Here is an 18,477-nt window from a genome sequence, read left to right as displayed (position 1 = left end):
AATTTCCTCACATTAAACTTTGGAGTGAATTGTGGGTAGAAGTTTTGGGATTTTGTTCTTAGGAGTCATTTTACCAGACCTGAGTTATTTAGTTGTGGACGTGCCTAAAGGCAGGGGGGTGGACTTCATGATGTACTGGTACATGATGATCTAGTACTTCTGAAAATCTCTTTCTTAAGAGACCTGTGATTTTTATGTTACCCAGCAGATACATTTGTGATGATTTGTTTAACAAAAATTTTTACGATTTCTTTTTCTCCTTCCTTCCTTCCTTCCTTCCTTCCTGTCTTGCTCTGTCACCCAGGCTGGACTGCAGTGGCGCAATCTCGGCTCTGCAACCTTTGCCTCCCGGGTTCAAGCGATTCTCCTGCCTCAGCCTCCCGAGTAGCTGGGGCTACAGATGCATGCCACCGCGACTGGCTAATTTTTTGTATTTTTAGTAGAGATGGGGTTTCACCATGTTGGTCAGGCTGATATTGAACTCTTGACCTCAAGTGATCCACATGCCTTGGGCTCCCAAAGTGCTGGGATTACAGGCGTGAGCCACTGCGCTTGGCTAAAATTTTATTTTTTAAAAAACCTCGCAGTATAGAGTAGTGATTTAGCTCAGACACTTCACAGTCAGTCTGCCTTGTTTAAATCCTGGAGCCTGCCTCTTATTCTGTAACATTGGAAAAATAATCTATCCCTGCCTCAGTTTCTTCATCTATAAAATTAAAGTAATAATGGTATGAAACTTATAGGACTGTTGTGAAAAGCATATACAACATTTGGTACATTTTAAGTGTTCACCAAGTGTTAGCTGTTGCTGTTTTAAATAGCAAATTCCCTTAATGTATTCTTGCATGTTTGTGGGTTATCATTGCAGATTATTAATGTGACACAGGGTGAGAGAATGATAAACTTTAAGTTGTATGGTATTAAATAATAACCAAATGAAGGCTTATCAGAAGAATAGATAAAGGCTTCTGAAGTTATACCTCAATGGATATTTACAATACAGATTTCATAAAGCTTTATTGAATACTGTCTATGTATCAGCCCCAGTACCTTACCTTTTCTCATTTTATGTAATCTTTAGGTCAGCCCTTTGAGTTCAACTCCATTTTAGAGGAGAAAGTTGAAGCTGAGAGAACTTAAGAGATTGTCTAAGATCACAAAGATGATAAATTGCAAAGGCAGAGTTCAAATGATCCCAAGTCTATCTCTTTTTTATAGTGAATGAGTTAGAAAATGATTCAATTTCACACATAAACACACACACACCCCCCACATTTATTTCACATGTAACCTTTCAGTAATGTAGATCAGTGGTCAGAAATTGTGAAATTTTTCTAATTAAATTGGGCCAGTTCGTTTTGCAGTTGTAGGTTGAAGCAGGTTAAAAATACTCTCACCTAGCAATCCATAGTTTTCTATTTCTATTGCTGTTTGTTGGGTCCTCTTATCAAGAAAATTGTTAGTGAGAGTGCCATTCCAAAGAGAGAAGAGACCCCTTCTTTCACAATTAGGGATTTTTAAGTCAATTTCACAATTAGACTTTTTAAGTCAATAACCAGGTTAACTCCACAGGATTCAGGCAACTCTTAAAATCTTCTGCTTCAGTTCAGTTCAGTATCACAAGAGTGGAAGTTGCTGGAAAAAGTTTCTGTTTGATTTAAAGTTTATCTTTTTTACTTTAGGCCCTAAAACAGGGAATAGAAATAATCTTTCAGAACATTTTATTCCAGTAAGATTTTGGTGAGCTTATGGGAAGAGGAGTGAACTGTATCCTTAGTTATTAAGGGGGCTCAGAAATTTTTCCTCTTTTCTTTTTTTCAGTTGCAAAAACCAGGATTGGTGCCTTCCAAGAACAAAAGCATATTTGCTTGGGGCTAATGATGTTTCTTCAAGGCAATTGGGTAAAGGGATCAAAGAGCCATCAGGAAAAAAATTGAGTTGAAAGTCAGCTAGAAGGCACCTAAAGGTCCTTTTGTGATTACACATTTTTACAGCTTTATTGAGATATAATTGACATGTAATAAACTGTTCATAAAGTCTACAATTTACATTTTGACTTGCAAATACCTGTGAAGGCATTACCACAATCAGTATAATGAACACATGCATCATGGCCCCAAATTTCCCCATGCCTTTTTGTAATCTCTCCCTCTTACCCCTCTTTGGGACACCCTCTTTTCGATTCTCAAAAGACCACTGATCTGCTTTTGCCACTCTAGATTAGTGTGCATTTTGTAGAATTTTATATGCATGGAATTGTATAGTATGTACCCTTTTTTGTGGGGGAGGGTCTGGCTTTTTTGAAAACCCAGAATAATTATTTTGAGATTCATCCATGTTGTTGAGTCTATCAAGAGTTCATTCCTTTTTATTGCTGTGTAGTGTTTCATTGTGTAGCTATACAACAATTTGTTTATCCACTCACCGGTTGACGGACAGATAGGTTATTGCCTATGATTTTAATCCAACTCATTTATTTTACTTGTAGAGAAGTCCAAGGAGAAGAAGTCTTCAGAAAGGGGGCTTGGCTAAGGTTCCTACTGCATTTGAGGGGTGATGAGAAGAGTAGCCTTTGACCCTGAGATTGTGTTCCAACAAGCCTGGCAGTTGCATTTTGGCTTGGCCTGATTTGCCTGGGATGACCTTTCCTTTGACATCTCTAACCCTCCAACTCTGAACTTAGAGTAACAGGAATTTTTTTAAAAGATTGTATGAAATTTTATCTACATATATTTATCTGCACATCTCTCTATGTCATTGATAGACTTCTCTTTTGCTGTACATAAGAGATACCTTGTATACGGCGATGTGAGTCTCAGAGGATAAGGTAACCCATGTTTATTCTAGGCCAATCTTTTTTCACCTGGTTTCTTAATCACATCCCTCCTCTTTCTCAGGGACCTAGAGCCTTTAATTATCTCCTCTTTCTACCAGTTCTTCAGCCACAGCCTATAATCTTGTGCAATTTCTCCACGCCCTTCCCTCTAAGCCTCTTCGTTGATCCTATGTAAGCCTCTAGTTCTTACCTGATTTGTCTCCTTCCCTTTGAGCAAAGTTTCTTGAAAAAGTAGCCTACACTTGATGTCGTTACTTCCTCAGTTTCCAGTCCTTTGTTCTTAACCCTTTAATCGCTTTCTCTGATGCACGTGGTGCTATTGATTTATCCCCTGAATTCTTAGATTCTTCCTCCCTTGGCCTCTGTGAATCACTCACTCCGTTCTGGGTTTCCGTCTACTTGTCCGAATGTTCCTATTTTTAATCTCTAGCTGAGCTCATCCTCAACTATTCCTCACAACTCTGTCCTTGTGTCCTTGACCTACTGCTCTTCTTTCCTTTTCTTTTTTTTCTTTCTTTATTTTTTTTGTGATGGAGTTTCGCTCTTTTCACCCAGGCTGGAGTGCAATGGTGTAATCTTGGCTCACTGCAACCTCTGCCTCCTGGGTTCCAGTGATTCTCCTGCCTCAGTCTCCTGAGTAGCTGGGATTACAGGTGCCCACCACCATGACCGGCTAATTTTTGTATTTTTAGTAGAGACGAGATTTCGCCATGTTGGCCAGGCTGGTCTTGAATGCCTGACCTCAAGTGATCCACCCACCTCCACCTCCCAAAGTGCTGGGATTATGGGGGTGAGCCACCATGCCCGGCCCCTACTGCTCTTCTTTTCTCTATCGTCTCTTTCTGGAAGGCCTCTTGTGTTCTCCATATTCTAATTATGTGGTCGCTGGTGATGCTCCTAAATGCATATTGATAACCACAAGCTACACACTAGAATACCATTTCTTTGGATTTTGGACAGGGAGAAACAGATCATCTCTAAAACGGAACTCATAGTTCCCTTCAAACATCCTCCTCCCACTAAAGACACCACGATTCACTCAGCCATCCAGGCTAGACACTCAGCCACTGTCTTTAATCTTCTCCATCCATCGTAGTTATTCCTTGACCCTGTGCTTTCCTCTCCAGGCAGTTCAGGGCTTTATCACCTGGATTATTGTAATAATCTAATGTTAGCCATCTCCTCACCCCCACCTTCCATTTACCCTTAAATCAGTGTGTTGTCCGCAGTGTACCCCCCACGTGTTCTTTGATGGATACCTTTTCTGCTTAAAAACACCATAATAGGTTTCCTACCGAAAAAAGTTCAAATCCTCTTAACTTTTCATATAAGATTTTTAATGATGTGATCCCCTACCTATACCTGCAGCTTTTATGATCTTATTCTGCATTTTTTTTGATTTTGCTAGACCAGCTCTTATTCATCTGTCTTTCTTTCTTTTTTTCTTTTTCTTTTTCTTTTTTTTTTTCTCTGTCGCCCAGGCCAGGATGGAGTGTAGTGGCACAATCTCAGCTCACTGAGACCTCCGCCTCCTGGGTTCAAGTGATTTTCCTGCCTCAGCACCCCGAGTAGCTGGGATTATAGGCATGTGCCACCATGCCTGCCTAATTTTTGTATTTTTAGTAGAGACGGGGTTTACACCATATTGGCCAGGCTAGTCTCAAATTCCTGACCTCAAGTGATCCAGCCACCTAGGCCTCCCAAAGTGCTGGGATTACAGACATGAGCCACTGTGCCCGGCCTTATTCATCTTTCAAGATCTTTCTAGGTGTTTCTTCTCTGTGTCCACAATATCCTGTGCATTCTTGTCATATGACACTCATTATAATACACTGAAACATTCTAGTTTTTGTCTGTGCTTCTTACAAGACTAAGATCTGTGAGGGCAGGAGCTTCGTCTATTCATCTTTGTACCTGTCCCACCCCCCGAGGGTCTAACATAATTCCTGGCATACAATAAACACTCAATAAGTGTTTGTCAACAAAAATAATAAACATCCCATGACCTTTTAGAATGTAAAAGCGCTGTCGGTTACACCAGCTCATTGAATGCTCGTAATAGTCCATGAGGATAATAGCCCCACAACTCCACTTCACAGATAAGGACACACAGGAGAGAGGGCTTCAGCCATTCCTCAAGGTCACAGGCAGATCAACTGATTGTAAATCAAATATTTTTTTCCCCTTACATTTGTGATTTTGGAAAATGTCAGTGTGTTAGGACAGAGATTTAGTTTGACTCTGTAAACATTTGTTGAAACAACTATTATCTATGAGCCACAATCCTAAGTGTGAAAGCAATGAAGGAGAGTAGAGGAGACCACTTATGCCTGGTAAGGTTCTAGACACTCACAGTCTCCCTCCCCGTCCCTCCCTCCCTCCCTTCCTCCCTTCCTTCCTTCCTCCCTCCCTCTCTCTCACTCCCTCCCTCCCTCGCTTTCTTCCTTCCCCCTCTCTCTTTTATTTTATTTACTTAGTTGAGATCCAGGGTCTCACTCTCTCACTCAGGCTGGAGTGCAGTGGCACAATCGTAGCTCACTGCAGCCTTGAACTCCTGGGCTCAAGTGATCATCCTGTCTCGGCCTCCTGAGTAGCTAGGATTACAGGTGCACGCCACCATGCCCGGCTTTATTTCTGTAGAGATGAGTTCTCACTGTGTTATCCAGGGCAGGTCTCAAACTCCTGGCCTCGAGCAATCCTCCTGCCTTGGCCTTCCAAAGTGCCGGGATCACAGGTGTGAGCCACCATGCCTGGCCCTTCCTTCTCTTCTTTCATTCTTTCTTTTTCTCTCTTTTTTCCACGATGTGGGGTAGAGGGGCTGGCTTGTGCATTGTAGGATGTTTAGCAGATTCTCTGGCCTCTATCCCTAGATGCTGGTAGCAACACCCCCACCTCGTTGTGACAACCAAATATGTCTTCAGGCGTTGCCAAATGTCCCCAGTTGTGTGTGTGTGAGACAAATTTGACCCCCGCTGAGAACCACTGTGGTGTGGATAGACTTAAAAAGGAAGGGATTAAGAATAAGAGGGCTTTGCTTTGCTTTGCTTCCCAAAGCATGGCAGGTGTTCCATGGGTGCAGTTCTGTATGGGCTAAGAGTTAGGGGAGTAGGGAGGGAGAGAAGGAGATGTTAGGAGTGTGTCTGCATGGAAGCAGAGGCCAGTAGGAGTTCTGGAAGAAGATAGAAGATGGGTGAGTGGTGTTGAAGGGTGGGGCCCTAGAGAACCCATGAGAATAGGAACGTTGGCTATGCAATGGGAAAGGAAGAAATGTGTGTGCATATGTGTGTGAAATGTAGATCTCAGCTCATCCTACCGAACCAAATTCTAAAGAGGAGAGTCAGTTGTTCTTTGGAAGACCAGACTTGGGGAGAAGCCAGGCTATAAATCCTGGAGGGGAGGACTTTACTGCCACTTAGAAATCAGGCCTGAAACACCCATAATGTTTGTCAGTCCACATTTTAGTGTTCTTAAGTAAGTGTGCAGGGTGTGGGGGATGAAATATGGCAGGTATTTGATTTAAAAACCCTGCACAGATTTAATGTCCTGATAAAATGTATTAAATCTTTTAAGGTTTTAATGAATCTAGTATGTGTTTCATAAATCAAGAACTCTGCTAAGCCGTCTTCTGGTTTAATAAGAGTAAACTAGGAAATTGCTCTGAGCAGAAGCAAAATACATTTATATCACACTGAAAAGTAATAGATTTTTAAGCTGAGGGGGTCTTTCTGGGCTTTTTATGCTGTTTGCTTATTATGTTGCTCCAACTCCTTCAAATATTAAACCACAGGCAAACGTGCTTAACCGTATCAAGATGTGAACTAGCACAAAGGTAAATATTATTTGTAAGAGAGCAGAAAACAAAGCCAGTATTTCCTTACCCTTAGACCTAGGACCAGGTTGATTTCTGCATTGACACCTGGCTTTGTGTATCTAGGTGTAAGGTGGTTGGTTAAAAATCATTGTTAACTGTTATTAAATCACCTTTCCCAAGTTCTCTCACTCCTCCATCCTCACCCCCTTAGCACATCTGCCAGATTGAAGCCGTGAGTGTATAAAATACTTCTTGAATTTTACAGCTGGCTGTGGAATGGCCTTGTTAAACTTGCTGGCCAGACCGTCCAAAGCAAGTGTTCAGACATCCTTCTGTCATCTTAAACCCAAGGGCTGAAGTGTTCGCTTTGGTTCTTTTTCCTTCCTTCCAGCCCCATTGCTCAAGCTCCAGTGGGAATGGGAAAGGGGCTTTTGGGGATGTGGGTGTGACAGGTGGGTATCTCTGAGCAGGCTGGGGCTTGAAGCCTCACTACCCAGCTTCCTTGGCGGATGGGCAAGATTCTGTGGTGAGATGGTGGTTCAGGGAGCTGTGGGGAGATGGTGTTGGAGGAATGAAGGGGGGTGGGGCTCGAACATTCCAGTGCACGAAAGCTGGCAGGGCTTGTGAGCTCTGCAGGGGAGGGAGCAGGCCCGTAAAGCTCAGTGTGGAGAAGCCTGTCCAACCTCATTAGCTGTCAGGGGCAACAATACTGATCTGGCAATAGAGGCGATTCCAAACCTGTTGGTCATTAATCACCCGCCTGACAGTTGCGAATGGAAGTGGAAAAACCTCATCCCCCCTCCACCCTTCCCCTCCTCCTGGGCCCAGCTCTGGAGTTTAGAGTTACCTCTTGGTGTATATGTGGTTCACGGCTGTGTGCTGGGTCCTTCCCACTTGGCTTTTTTAGCGGGTCGTTTTCAGCACGGAGAGGCTACAAGTTGGCCAGAGCCTGGCAGACAGTGATTCTGGGCACAGAGACTGGGGAGCAAGAAAATGAAAGGTAGTGGCCTCCAGAGGGGGGACCTCAGCTGTGACCCCTCTGGGATCTAGGGCTGGGTCTTGGCAAGCTGGTGGAGTCAGGGAAGGCTGTCATCAGCACCCAGGCCTCGTCTTTCCACACCCGCCCCCTCGTTCCCTGGCACACCCTTCTCTCCCTCCTTCAGCTACTAGGTGCCAACGTATTTTCCTTTATGTTCCTTTTCCCTGCCCTTCCCACCCTCCCTTCCCTTCCCTTCCCACCATTCCCAAATAAGCAGATCCTGCTGGCAGGGAAAGTTTTCATCTCAGTTTTTTCCATCTCACTCTGAATTTAAGCCCCGTTTCATTTCTCAGAGGGGCTTGGCTTTTCAGCCCCATCTCTAGCTGTGTCAGTGGGGGAAGAGTGATGTTTGTATTTTAATAGTGATATTGATATTTCATGTGTGAGAGTGCAGTCAGGGCGGTGGGAGGAGAGGACTGGTCTGCACAGGTGCCTCTGAAGTCAACCAATGGGAAGTGCTGCTTAGTTTCTTGGTTTGTCTCTGTAAGTTTTTTCATAAAGGAGGGAGGAGAAGAGAGATGGAGCAGAGGACATCTACAGACCAGACTAGGATGAGGACTTCTGTCACTCAAGTTTCTTTTTTTTTGAGATGGAGTCTCGCTCTGTCGCCCAGGCTGGAGTGCAGCAGCGCGATCTCAGCTCACTGCCTCCCGGGTTCAAGTGATTCTCCTGCCTCAGCCTCCCGAGTAGCTGGGACTACAGGCACCCACCACCACGCCCAGCTAATTCTGTCACTCAAGTTTCTTGCATGCTCTTCAGTGCACGTGAGCCAGGTTACATTTAAGAGAGAAGATTCAACTTCTGCTCAGTTTCCCAGGATGTAGAGGGAGGAGGAGTGTAAGGAATTAGCCAGGAATTCCTGAAAGAGTAACGTCAAGATAATTTACACACTTCTTAGCTCTTCTGCTGGGCAGGCCTGAGAGAGTAACCTGAGTGCTAACAACCAAGGAAGGGGAGAAATTGCAACAAAAATTGTCAAGTGGTCTAAACTAGTCCTCTAGTTTTCCCAAACATTTCTGCATTCCATGGGTGCATATGACCCCTGGTTTTGGCCACATTTGTTGGTGCTGTCTGCTCTCTCCATAGCTTCTCTAACCTCTTGCTACTCATTATAGCATTAGGCAGAGGGTGGTCACATCTGTCCACAGTTGATCCGTCCAGGCTACCCTGACAAAGACAAATTCCCATGACAAACTCGTAGGAACAAAATGGAATGGAGGGATAGTCACAACTACAGCATTTTAGGCTGGCTTCCCAATTTCTCATATACCCCTTTATTCTTTTGTTTTTTTTGAGGCAGGATCTTGCTCTGTCACCCAGGCTGGGGGTCTTGCTCTGCCACCCAGGCTGGAGTGCAGTGGCACAGTCTCAGCTCACTGCAACTTTGCCTCCCAGGTTCAAGTGATTCTTGTCTCTCAGCCTCCCGAGTAGCTGGGACTACAGCTGCGGGCCACCATGCCCGGCTAATTTTTGTATTTTTTAGTAGAGACGGGGTTTTGATATGTTACCCATGTTGGCCTCGAACTCCTGGCCTCAAGTGATCCACCTGCCTGGGCCTCCCAAAGTGCTGGGATTACAGGCATGAGCCACCATGCCTGGCCTCCTTATGTTTTCTCTAATACAATGGTTGTTCTTAATTCCAGCTACACATTTGAATCACTTGGTGATGTCTGGGCCACATTCCCTGATATTCTGATAACATTGGTCTGGGGTAAGGCCCCCACAAGGAGGTTTTTTTTTTTTTTTTTGAGTCGGGGTCTCATTCTGTCGCTGAGGCTGGAGTGCAGTGGTCTCATTTTAGCTCACTGCAGCCTTGAATTCTTGGGCTCAAACAGTCCTCCCACCTCAGCCTCTTGAGTAGCCGGGACTACAGACGTACACCACCACACTTGGCTAATTTGTAATTTTTTTTGTAGAGATAGGGTCTTGCTTTGTTGCCCAGGCTGGTCTTGAACTCCTGGGCTCAAGTGATCCTCCCTCTGCCTCCCAAAGTGCTGGGATTGCAGTCATGAGCCACTGTGCCCAGCCAGGGGTTTTTTTTTGAGACAGGGTCTTGCTTTGTTACCCAGGCTGGAGTGCAGTGGCACAATCACAGCTCACTGCAGCCTCTACCTCCCAGGCTCAATTGATCCCCCCACCTTAGCCTCCTGAGTAGCTGGGACTACAGGCACTTGCCACCATGCCCGACTAATTTTTGTATTTTTAGTAGAGGTAGGATTTTGCCATGTTGCCCAGGCTGGTCTTGAATTCCTGGGCTCGAGCGATCCACCCCCTCAGCCTCTCAAAGTACTGGGATTACAAGGTTAAGCCACTGTGCCCAGCCAGAGATATTTGGGAAAAGCTCTTCAGGTGATACAAGCCTCAGCTTGGGCTGAGAAGTACTGGTGTCATATTTGTAAACTCATCATGGCAGTTCACACCATGGTATCTTTGTTTTTGAGATTTACCTCCTGGAAAGCCACCTTCCTCTTTTCTCTGCACTATTTATTTATTTTTTATTGTCACTATTTATTTATTTATTTATTTTTTGAGATGGAGTCTTGTTCTGTCACCCAGGCTGGATTGCAGTGGTGCGATCTCAGCTCACTGCAACCTCTGTCTCCCAGGTTCAGGTGATTCTCCTGCCTCTGCCTCCTGAGTAGCTGGGACTACAGGCATACACCACCACACCTGGTTAATTTTTTTGTATTTTTAGTAGAGATGGGGTTTCACCATGTTGGCCAGACTGGTCTTGAACTCCTGACCTCAGGTGATCTGCCCGCCTCGGCCTCCCAAAGTGCAGAGATTATAGGCATGAGCCACTGTGCCCAGCCCTTGGCCCTATTTAGAAGAGAGAAGTAAAAGATGTAGTTCTTAGCTGGGGAAATGACATGCACACACACAGAACAGTTCTATGTAAAGGCTAAATGATCTGAAACAAAATATAGGAGCTACAGGGGCTCGGGGAGGGCTGGAGTAATCAGGGAAAGTGGTGAGGAGGAAGGGGACTTGGGTGGATAGCATTTAGGTAAGTGGGCAGGAAAGGTGGGGGACTTCAGGCAGAGGGCCAGCGTGAGCAGAACAACAGGGCCTATGCTGGGGACAAGGAGAGGGTTTGCTTGACTAGATGGGAGGCTCAGCTCAGGTTCTTTCTCCTCCTCCAGCCGGCACTCATCCGTCCAGGATTCCTGCAGCATCACTGCAAGTTCCACTTAGTCCTGAACTGCTGTGTACTGCTCAGTCACTTTCATGTGTATGTCACTAGTTCTCTCAATCAGATATACAAGCAACTGGAAGGCAGGGAGTATACTTTATATAAGTTGGGACTTATTCAACACAGTGCAATGCAATTCAAGCCAATTCAATTCAATGAAATCCAATCCAATTCAATTCAACATGTTTTTATTGAGTACCAGCTACGCGCCTGTTCTAGGCTTTCGAGATTCAATTAAACAGACAAAGATACTGGCCTTCCTGAGCTTTGTTCTCACAGGAGCATACAGACAAAAAGATATACTATAAATAATATTAGATAAATTAGATATTATGGTAGAAGGTGATAAGCACCAGGGAAGAAATGAAAAGAAGGCCAGGGTCCTGGGGCTAAGGAGTGAGTGTGTCCATGCGTGTCTGTGTGTTATTAAATGGAAGTTATTAAATGGAAGGTATTAAGCAGAAGACATTATGAAAAAGAAGGCACTATTAATAGAGGTATTAAATAGAAAGTTAGAGTATGTCTCGTTGAGAAGGTGATAATTTACCAAAAACATAAAGGAAATGATGGGGCTGGCCAAGAAGATTTCTGGAAGAGAAGTTTCCAAACGGAGGACAGCTAGAGAATGACCCTAAACAGGAGCATCCTAGTGTGTTTGAGTAATGGCAGGGAGGCCATGTGGCTGAAGCCAAAGCTGCTGAAGGAGACGGTGGGGTGGGAGGAGATTGGAGAGGGCGCAGGGAGCTAGGTCTTAGAAGCCACCCTGTGGATTTTGGCCACTCCTCCAAATGAGATGGGAGCTCTCATGGGCTTTCAAACCAATGAGCAACTTCTGTTTCTAAAAGATCTTTTGGCTATAGTGTTCAGAATAGATGATGGGGGTTGGGAGGTGGAGAGTGGGACCAGGATAGAAGAAGATCTGTCAAGAGACTGATTTTTACAGACACAGCTGAACCTATGCAACTCAGAGAAAGAAGCCCTTCAGCGTATTCATGTTGGAAGGCTACACACGATTCTCATGTGCTCGTTAAGAACTTCATTATAAGACACACATTGTTTAGATTTTTGACCTGACTGAATAAGCCTGATCATCCAGCTTATTCACCAGGGCTGGCTTCAGGAGAGACATTTCCCCTGCTAATCACCACATAAAGATTTGTAATTGTCAATTAAAAATCTGATGGTTTAAAGATAGCTTTCAAAACATTCCAAAGAGTTTTGAGCAAGGCAACATATTAGAATGAGTGTATGTCCTTCCAAAGGGACATTTTGAATGGGACAATATTTATTTTGATATCTAAGTCCTGCTATGTTTGCTTTAAAAATTTTAGTACTTTATAGTATCTCTTCTGTGTTCTCTTACTATTGAGTGGAGGCTTGGCATTCAGCACACAATATACTTAAGAAGAGCCTGGGGAATGGAATTAATCCTTGGGCATGTTGATATGTGTTTATTTGCAAGGCAGTATTAAAAATTTCATTTGAATTTCCAAATCCAACTAATTTTGAGGGGCCAAACTACTTTTTTTCCTTGAAAGAAGTAAGATATATTTAAAAGAGGTTCTTTCCCTTCCCCTCCTAAGAAGCAAAGGTAACTACTTTTCTGTTAAGCTTCTTACAAGTCCATTTAAATGAATGAGCAGCCAAGGGGGTTATCAGTCTGTCCCTGAGTCAACATTACTGAGCAGCTTCGTGGGTGTTAGTTATTGAGAGGAGATTTAAAAAATAGAGGCTGGGCACAGTGGCTCATGCCTATAATCCCAGCACTTTGGGAGGTAAAGGCAGGCAGATCACCTGAGGTCAGGAGTTTGAGACCAGCCTGGCCAACATAATGAAACCCTGTCTCTACTAAAAATACAAAATTAGCTGGGCATGGTGGTGCACACCTGTAATCCCAGCTACTCAAGAGGCTGAGGCAGGAGAATCACTTGAACCTGGGAGGCGGAGGTTGCAGAGAACCAAGATCTTCAGCCTGGGTGACAGCGAGATGCCGTCTCAAAAAAAAAAAAAAAAAAAAACCTCCATTTTGTCCTCATGTTGCTCCCAATCTGGCAGGGAAAACAGACCATGAAACAAAGCAACACTAGAAGGACACATAGTGCTGGGGTATTAGAGAAAAGATGGGGGATTAGAGCAAAGAAGATTCTTGGCCAGGTGTGGTGGCTCATGCCTGTCATCCCAGTACTTTGGGAGGCCAAGGCAGGAGGACTGCTTGAGGCCAGGAGTTTGAGACCAGCCTGGGCAACATTTTGTAGAAACCCAGTTTCTACAAAAAAATCCAAAAAGTTAGCCAGGTGTGGTAGCACATGCCTGTAGTCTCAGCTACTTGGGAGGCTGAAGTGGGAGGATCTCTTGAGCCCAGGAGGTTGAAGCTGCAGTGAGCGGTGATTGCACCACTGCACTCCAGCCTGGGTGACAGAGCACGACTCTGTCTCAAAAAAATAAATAAAACTAAAAAAGAAAAGGAGACTCCTTATTCCTATGTGTGTTATATATGTGTGTAGTTTTAAACGTTTTCAATGTTTTATAACATCCATGATCTCATTTCATTTAGGCTCAGTGATAATTCTCTGAAATAAAGTCACAGAGAGTCACGGCTGCAAAGGACCTCAGAGATCATCCATTTTATCCAATCCCTTGATTCTATATGGAGGAAACCAAGGCATGGATATGGGAAGTGCTTTGTCATGGTCACACAGAAGCAGAGGAGCTGGAATGGGAACCCGGGGCCCTTGGTTCTATTCCACGTTCTTTCCTACACTTTCAGAATGGGGAGGGCGATTGGATTGAGGCCACAGGAGCATTTAATGAAGCCCAGGGGAGCCCAGGTGGGGACGAGGTGATGGTTCAGGATGAGGATTTGGGAGGTGGGGTCACTGTAGGGACATCCCGAGGCCCAGAGTCACAAGGGGAAGCATTAGCTTTTAATTATCACTTTCTGAGGCTGCCCCTCCCACAGTTAGGGTGTCTGGAGCGGGGGAATCAAGCGGGCAAGGAATGCCTGCTGGAATGAAGGCGGCCAGCGGTCATTACACGAGGCCTCAGTCACGAACTGAATTCCTCAGCGTGGGGCGCTGACGTTCCAACCACTGGCTGGGAACAAAGACCTGCACATGGGACACCCCAGGAGCAAGGTGTTCGCCCCTTCCTGTGACCCGAGCCCTCCAGCGCACAGGCGGCGAAGCGTTGCAGGCCACCCAGGACCTTTCAGCTGCGGCCAGGCCCGTGCCCAAGTGCTCAGGCCCAATAATGTCCTGCTGTCCTGCCACGCCCCATGCCCCAAGGCGTCCCAGCCCTGGTTCGGGGCCATGCAGGGAATCGAGGCAGGGAAGGCATGGGGAACCCTGGTCTCCTGGGAGGAAAGGAGACCCAGGAGCATTTATTATTTTATTTTAGTTTTTTAGAGATAGGACCTCTAAATCCAACTAATTAGCAAACTCATACACAGTTTTTTTTTTTTTTTTTTTTTGAGATGGAGTCTCGCTCTGTCACCCAGGCTGCAGTGCAGTGGCGAAATCTCTGCTCACTGCAACCTCCGCCTCCTGGGTTTAAGCAATTCTCCTGCCTCAGCCTCCCGAGTAGCTGGGATTACAGGTGCTTGCCAGCACACTAGGCTAATTTTTTGTACTTTTAGTAGAGACGAGGTTTCACCATGTTGGCCAGGCTGGTGTTGAACTCCTGACCTTCAGTGATTCTCCTGTCTCGCCCTCCCAAAGTGCTGGGATTACAGGCGTGAGCCACCGCTCCTGGGCTCTACACTTTATATATATATATATATTTTTTTTAAATGGAGTTTTGCTCTTATTGCCCAGGCTGGAATACAATGGCATAATCTCTGTTCACCGCAAACTCCACCTCCTGGGTTCAAGGGATTCTCTTGCCTCAGCCTCCGGAATAGCTGGGATTATAAGCATGTGCCACCACACCCGGCTATTTTTTGTATTTTTAGTAGAGATGGGGTTTCTCCATGTTGGTCAGGCTGGTCTCGAACTCCCGACCTCAGGTGATCCTTCCACCTCAGCCTCCCAAAGTGTTGGAGATGACAGGTGTGAGCCACCACACCCAGCCACAATGATATTTTTAAAAAAACATAATATATATTTAAAATAGAGAAAAATTAGAAATAGCCTAAGAATATCATGCAGACATCAGAATGCTGAGGCTGTATGGAAAAAGAAGCTTAAAACATAATGGTTAGCAAAAAAAGCAGGATATTATATATACAGTGTTTTTTACATACACATATAAAAAACGTACTCTATTCTTTTTTTTGAGACAGGGCAGGGTCTCACTCTGTCTCCCAGGCTGGAGTGCAGTGGCACAATCACAGCTCACTGCAGCCTCAACCTCCTGGGCTCAAGCAATCATCCCACCTCAGGCTCCGGAGTAGCTGCGACTGCAGGCATGCGTCACTGCACCTGGCAATTTTTTTTTTTTTTAATAGCTATCAGGTCTTGGGATGTTGTCTACACTGGCCTTGATCTCCTGGCCTCAAGCAATCCTTCCGCCTCAGGCCTCCCAAAGCACTGGGATTACAGGCGTGAACCATCACACCTGGCTTGTTTCTTGTAGTAGCAAAGTGGACACATGTTGGGACTACCAGGCACCAGGTAATTGGGTCAGGCCTGGCTTTTGTGTGCGGCTTCTTCCCCATGGCATTTAGAGCAGCACTCCTCATACTTGAACTTTACTCAGGGGATTTTGTCAAAATGCAGATTTAGAGTCATGGGTCGGGATGGGGCCTGTGAGTCTACATTCCCTTTTAACAAGTTTTATTTTTCGGCTGGGCACTGTGGCTCACGCCTGTAATCCCAGAACTTTGGGAGGCTGAGGTGGGCAGATCACTTGAAACCAGGAGTTTGAGACCAGCCTGGCCAATGTGGTGAAACCCCGTCTCTATGAGAAATACAAAAATTAGCTGGGCGCGGTGGTGCACGCCTGTAGTCCCAGCTACCTGGGAGGCTGAAGCACAAGAATTGCTTGAACCCAGGAAGTGGAGGCTGCAATGAGCCTGGGCCATTGCATTCTAGCCTGGGTGACAAAGCGAGACTCTGTCTCAAAAAAAAAAAGTTGTATTTTTTAATTGACAACCTAATAATTGTGCATATTTATGGGGCCCATGTGATATTTTGATACCTGCATACAATGTGTCATGATCAAATCAGGGTAATCTGCATATCCATCACCTCAAACATTTATCATGTCTTTGTGTTGGGAACATTCCAAATCCTCTCTTGTAGCTATTTGAAAATACACAATACATTCTTGTTAATGGTCATCACCCTACACTGCTATAGAACACTAGGATTTATTCCTGCTAGTTCCTATGTAGCTATAACTTTGTATCTGTTAGCCAACCTCTCCCTCCCCAACCCCTGCCCTCCCCACCCCTCTAGTGACCACAGTTCTACTGAGTCTCCATTTCTAAAGGGCTTCCAGGCTGGGCACGGTGGCTCACGCCTGTAATTCCTAGTGCTTTGGGAGGCCAAGGCAGGCGGATCACCTGAGGTCAGGAGTTCCAGACTAGCCTGGACAACATGGTGAAACCCTGTCTCTACTAAAATACAAAAAAAATTAGCTGGGGGTGGTGGTGCATGTCTGTAATCCCAGCTACTCGAGAGGCTAGGCAGGATGATCACTTGAACCCGACAGGCAGAGGTTGCAGTGAGCTGACATTGTGCCATTGCACTCCAGCCTGGGCGACGAGAGCAAAACTCTGTCTCAAAACATAGAATAAAATAAAATAAAGGGCTTCCAGGTGATGGTGACGCTACTGGTTTGAAAGCCATGCTTAGAGGAACGAGCCTTTCAAAGGGGAGTTCGTGGGAATGAATTTATCCCAAACCTCACCTGAATAATGGTTTTCTCAGTGCTTTCCACTGAGGGTCCCATTTTTCGGACCCCTCTGCATGGTCCCTGCCTTTTCTGGATGCTTGGGTTCCTGTTGACCCCTCTGAGGACTTGCAGCACTCACTGTCTGCTCTGCTCACTTGGCCCCTCAGCATCCCATGTCTATGCTGCTTTGAGTCCCTTCGTTATCAATACTTCCCCCATGAGGCAGCCGGCTACCTGTGCTTCACTTGCTTCTGTTCTTGTAAGTTCAGCCATGACACTGTGGGGACAGCCAGGATCCCACGAACACTGATTCCTTGACTCCATCTGCCCTTGTGCAGCCAACAGCTCCTTTCCTGGGCCCTGTCACCTTGCTCAGTTGGCCCAGAGAGCCCCTGCTGGGCCAGTTTCTCTGTCCCTATTGCCTGGGACTCTGTTTTTAGAACAATAAGGTGAATTCTGTTCATCTCCTAAGAAAGCGTTGAGTTCCGGAATGGGGGAAACATACTTCTCTCTTGGCAGAGGAGGAACCACCCAGTCAGGCGGGCCAAGGCCCCATTGATCAGAGTCCAGTGAAAAAGTGGCTTCTCAGGAGCCCTGGATGCTGGCCCACTTTGAGACAACTTCTTCTTTCAACTTCCTTTCATGTGTTTTAACTTCACAAACATGCCAGTTTCCAGCTGCCCCTCAGAGACAGCGGTGGTGACGGTGGTGGGAAGGACACCGCAGTAGGGGTCAGATGGAGTGGGGTGGGGAGGGTGGTGGTGGGAGGTTTCACCCTATTAGGGACGTTTCTGTTGGGGACCAAGGTTATATCGCAGATGACTCATGCGATAACACAGTTACATGCATTAAAATATAGATGCCCACAAAGGGCACAATTACTCACAGAGACCTCACCCCTTTCTTTTGCTCTTTATATCTCTCTATTCTCTCTCTCTTTCTCCCCCCCCGCCCCCCACACACAAATACTTAACCAATTAAGTCCGTCGAGTGCTATTTGCAGATGATGGTGTGGAATTGTGCTGGAGTTGTGTCCGGCCTCATTAAATGTCAGGATTAACAATACAGCAGTTGGCAATCAAGGCTGTTCTGTGGCTGTTAGTCATTAATCACCATCTGACAGTCCTGAATTGGAAACGAGGAGCCTGTTCACATGTGCTCTGTGTACCTAGTTACCCTCTTGGTAATCAGTCTCGGAAAAGTTTTCTTTGACTCCCTGCCTGCAAAGGCCTCTGTCCTGGCGAGGAGGCACAGGGTCACTGGGCTTTCTCCCCTCTCCTCCTCCTCCTCCTCCTCACTGGGAAAAGAAGTTGAGGTCCTGAAAAAACAAGGGGAGAGAGAAGTGTATTGTTTTTGGCCTGCTCTTTCCCTCTTAGGCCTGTTTTATGTAGCCTTGTTTTTATATTCTGGCCCGATGGCCAGGAAAATTCTTTTTCTCCCTGAAGAAATCCTAAAAGACAGCAGGGAGCTCGGTCCTGTTCCAAGAGCTGCTGGGGTAAGTTTGTAAAGTGCAGTCCTTCCCCAGCTGCTCAGGTGTGGACCTCTCTTTGCGACAAGGGTCACTTGACTCATTTCAGGTATTGCTACCAGCAACTCGGGCCTGACTTTGGGTAGGTCTTCTGGATCCCTCTGCAGAATCTAGAGGAAGGACTAGTTTTTCTTTGGGGTCCATTCTCAGGACCTTGCTTTATTCATTCATTCATGCATTCAAGAACTATCTATTGAGAGCCTGTTACCTGCCAGGCACAGACTGGGCATGGAGG

At 45.6% G+C, this 18,477-nt stretch overlaps 1 long non-coding RNA gene across 1 annotated transcript; it reads right to left on the bottom strand.

The window, feature by feature from the left end:
• Positions 1-1,259: 1,259 nt before the first annotated feature.
• LOC129042172 (uncharacterized) lies at positions 1,260-17,146 on the bottom strand. Its single transcript, XR_008504067.1, has 3 exons — positions 16,730-17,146; positions 7,495-7,625; positions 1,260-1,685 (listed from the first exon to the last, which is right to left on the bottom strand). It is a non-coding gene; the product is annotated as an uncharacterized LOC129042172 (long non-coding RNA).
• Between the last annotated feature and the right edge of the window lie 1,331 nt (positions 17,147-18,477).

Source organism: Pongo pygmaeus, chromosome 7 (assembly GCF_028885625.2).
Source record: "Pongo pygmaeus isolate AG05252 chromosome 7, NHGRI_mPonPyg2-v2.0_pri, whole genome shotgun sequence".
NCBI classification, from domain to species: domain Eukaryota; kingdom Metazoa; phylum Chordata; class Mammalia; order Primates; family Hominidae; genus Pongo; species Pongo pygmaeus.
The sequence above is the reverse complement of the archived record's forward strand: the minus strand, read 5'-3'. Positions and strand labels throughout refer to the sequence as shown.